Raw genomic sequence first — 4,177 nt, forward strand, 5'->3', positions numbered from 1 at the left:
CCTTCCTTCCTTCCTTCCTTCCTTCCTTCCTTCCTTCCTTCCCTCCCTTCTTCCTCCCTCCTTCCCTCCCTTTTTTCTTTCTTTTCTTTGTTTAAACAGGTGGCTCCAGAGCTGTTTGTTTCACAGGATTCTCTCAAATCTTGGTCCTTGGCCCCAGCCACAGAGCAAGCTGAGTGGTGGCTGCCAGCCATTTTCCTGAGGAGCCACCTGCACTGACCCCCAAGACAAGGTGCCTTGGCAGCTGCCTAATGCCTTTCTGAAGCTCAGTGTGGATTTGGCATAGCTGATAGTTTCATTTTTCCTGACCTTAACAAGCCACCAATTCCATTTCTTCCCCAGGTTGTCATGAATGGGCATACTGAGGCCATGTCAGATCCACAAGGCCAGCTTTCCATCGGCCCATTTGTATCCTGTTTTTTAAGAGGCTTCATCAAATGGCTTGGATGAGAGGTCAATACAAGGGGCAGGGAGGCCTGAGTCACAGCTCAGATTTCAGACTCTAAAACTGAAGTGAGTTTATTGAAAGGTTGTCTTCCCACTCCTGTTGGCACTGGTGAGCTGCAACGCAGAATTCCTAGGGGCTCGTCCGGATCTACTGACACAGGCCCACGCAGAAAAATGACCAGCCAGTTTCATATGAGGCGACAGACAATAGCCTGAATCCAGTCAGGGATTCAAACAGCCCACGCCTTCCCTCCAACACCACACACTGTGGTAGACAGAACAAACGGCCCCCAAAGATGTCCACATCCGAATCCTGAAACCCTGTGAATGGTACCTTACATGGCAAAAGGGACTTCACAGATGTGATTATGTTAAAGATCTTGAGATGGGGGGAGTATCCCGGAAAATCCAGGTGGGACTGATGCAACCACAAGGATCTTCATGAGAGGGAGGTAGGAGGGTCAGAGTGGGAGGAGGTATGACAATGGAAGCAGAGATCAGGGTAATGCGCTTGAAGATGGAGGAAGGAGCCATAAGCCAAGAATGCCAGTGGCCTCTAGAAGCTGGAAAAGGTGAAGAAACAGATTCTTCCATCAAGTCTCCAAAAGGACCTACCCCTGCTAACATCTGTTAACTTAAAAATAAAAGGCCTTTCACAATGAGAGGCAAACAAGCATTTATTTGAGATCAAAGAATAGCTGGGATGCACTGATTCAGGTAGAAGTCCAAACGGTGTTCCGATTAGGAGATGAAGGCGAGGGGTATTTATGACAAAGGGAAGGGGAACAATTACATCCTTGGAAAGAAGTCATTTCTATCGGTGCAGATAACAATGATATTAGTTCTAAATAATGTTTTTAATTTTCAGTTCGATAGTCATCAATTCCGTAGCCATAATATCTGCTTTCCTGTTATCCCTGCAAACAGTTTATTTTGGATGCACTGTTTCCCTAGGCCCAGTCCAAATGTTATTTTGCCTTATTTTAACATTTCCAAGGTCTGAGGTATCATATATGTGAGGCAGTTCCTCTGGCAAGGCAGCTCTGGCTTCATTTTAAAGTGGCCCATTTATATTATTGCTTATAAGCCCATAAGACCCATTTTGGACTTCTGACCTCCAGAACTGTAAGAGAATAAATTTATGCTATTTTAAGCCACTCGGTTTGTTACAGCAGCAATAGGAAACTAATCAGCCTCCCAGAGGTTTCTGCAGGCCCTCGAGCCAACCAGCCCCAAGGGGAACAGCCGAAGCCAACCCAGACCCATGCAGCATCTCTGGAGAAGCTCCTGAAGCTGAGTGGCTTTGGAAAACGCTGGTGTGTAAACAAGACTCTTTCATGGAGGTGACCTCTCAGAACCTGTAATGTGTTTATCAGTCTAGTGAGCCTTCAAGAAAAGGTGTGTGCAGAGGATTTCGATGCTCTAACTGCTCTAACAATGCTCTAACTGTGAAACTTTTCAAAGTGATGACTCGGCTATCCTTTGGTTGGGTGTTCTGTGAAGGATTAACCACTTCTACCCGGCCTAATCATCTTTATCCTGTGACCTCCTCTGCTCAGGGGCCAGCACTGCCTGGAGAGTGGCGTGATGAAGGACCCAGAGGACAAAGGCAGAAGAAGTCTCGGCTCTTACATTTCAAAAAGGCACAGTCCAGGTGTGCAGCTGATTGTGCTGAGCCGGCACACCCTTCCTAACACACACACACACACACACACACACACACACACACACACACACACACACTCCCTGTCCCTCTCCCTCTCTCCTCAATTCTCCAAACTGGCCAGGGGAGAGATGGTAGAGAGCAGTGAATGAGAAAGCTTGCATTCGATTGTGTTGCTGGGAAAATGCAGTGGATTCTGCCGGGCCCGTACACACACCTCTCAGCTGAATAAGAGAGAGGGGAGAGGAGAAGGCATATATGTGTGGGGGAAAAATTCTTGAACCCCTTAAATTCTGATGGCTTGAAAGTGGAAAAGAGTATCACCTTCCATTCTGCATTTATGCCCTGGGTGGCAGTGAGCTGCTCAGAGCATCCTGTGTGGCCTGGGATAGCAGAGACAGGTGCTGCCTGGATGTCTGGTCGGGTAGGCTTGTGATCTCAAGACCTCTAAGGCAGAGGCATGACTTAGAGAAGGACAGCCTCAGGGTCCAGGGTGCCCGGCTTCGGCAGATTCCCTTACTCACATGTGACCTGGAAGTGGACTCCCAGGAATCACTCTGAATTTAGACACTGAAAATCGGGGATCACACCAGCTCAGCTGGGGAGGGCAGGTCCTCTCTCACGCTCTTGGATCATTTAAGGCTCCTGGAGTACTGTGTAACTTTCGGAACCATTTGAAGTCCAGTAATAACCAACATGTAATTTCTAGCCCAGTGAAACTGGCAATTGGAAAAGCAATTAACTGGCAGACCCAAGTTTATGAATTGAGTGGCAAACCTGCTAGATATCTGAATACCTACACTGCTCCAGGTATTGAAGGAGAAAGCCTGGCTTGCCCCCCTTCCCTTAACATATGCTTTATTGTTCACAGTCAGTGAAGACACTTGACAGCCTGAGAGCTCTGCAGCCACTTTGCTTCTAGATCAAAGTCTGCATGTTGACCAGGGTCAACACTCCTAACAGCTCCCTCCCCTAAGAGCTCTCTGCCAGCTCCTCTACCTCCAGGCTTATGAGTGTTGCAGGAACACAGGGAGCCTCAGGAAGAATTGGGGCTGGGAGTCTAAAGGCCACCAGGAACTCACTCTTTTGTGTAACAAATATTTACTGGTCACCTATCCCAATTGTAGGTGCAGGGGCTATAGCAGGGAAGGAAATAAACAAGGAGCATGCCATTCCAGAGCCAACACTCTAGTGGAACAGAGAAAGACAACAATAGACAATATTATATTTGTGAGTGGAAAGCACCGTGAAGACACTGTAGCATGACAGTGGGATAGAGGTGATAGGCTGAGAGGTGGGCAGAGCGTAGCTGGGAGAGCAACTTGGTGGAAAAGTGAAGCCCTGTGAGTGTGAAGGCTCTGAGGGGGATCCAGCTTGGAGGGTCCCAGGAAAGGCAAGTGCCAGTAGAAGGAGGGAGTGTAGCAGGAAGGGCAGGGGCCATTTCAAATGGGCATGCCAACTAGAACCAGAAGCTGAGCTTTCATTCTAAGGCTGATGAAAGACATTGGAGGGTTTCAAGGAGGGGAGGGACATGATTTGATTCATGTTTTTGAATGCTCACTCCAGACCTCCAGTCAAGATGATGGAGTAGGTAAACACTGTGCTTGCCTCCCCCAACAACCTCATTAAAATTACAACTAAATTATAGAACAACTATTCTTGAAAATCACTAGAAGACTAGTTAAACAGAACTTCTCTAACCAAAGATATAAAGAAGCAGCCACATCGAGACTGGTGGAAGGGACAGTCCACAGAATGGACTGGTCCCATACCTACGTGTGGCGACTAAAAATTGAGACGATATCGTGGCTGTGGAGGTCCCCTGAGGAGTGAGGGGTCCCAGCTTCACACCAGGCTCCCAAGCCTGGAGCACCAGTGCCCAACATCTAGCTGTGAAAATCAGTGGGGAATCCATCAAGGTGAGACAAAGGGCTGCTGTAAACCCAGGCGTCCTCTGAAACAGACCACACACAGACTCACTCACAAATACTTGCCATAAGCTCCAGAGAAGGGACAGCAGTTCCTCCCCAGGGATATATGGGGAGGAACTGAATTGTTTGGCTTCGGGGT

The 4,177-nt window shown here is 48.1% G+C and overlaps 1 long non-coding RNA gene across 1 annotated transcript; it reads left to right on the plus strand.

Moving 5' to 3' along the window:
- Window positions 1–49: 49 nt before the first annotated feature.
- On the plus strand, window positions 50–1,903 carry LOC112477466. Its single transcript, XR_003045471.1, has 2 exons — window positions 50–229; window positions 340–1,903. It is a non-coding gene; the product is annotated as an uncharacterized LOC112477466 (long non-coding RNA).
- Window positions 1,904–4,177: the final 2,274 nt, after the last annotated feature.

Source organism: Pteropus alecto, unplaced genomic scaffold (assembly GCF_000325575.1).
Source record: "Pteropus alecto unplaced genomic scaffold, ASM32557v1 scaffold413, whole genome shotgun sequence".
In the NCBI taxonomy this organism is placed as follows: domain Eukaryota; kingdom Metazoa; phylum Chordata; class Mammalia; order Chiroptera; family Pteropodidae; genus Pteropus; species Pteropus alecto.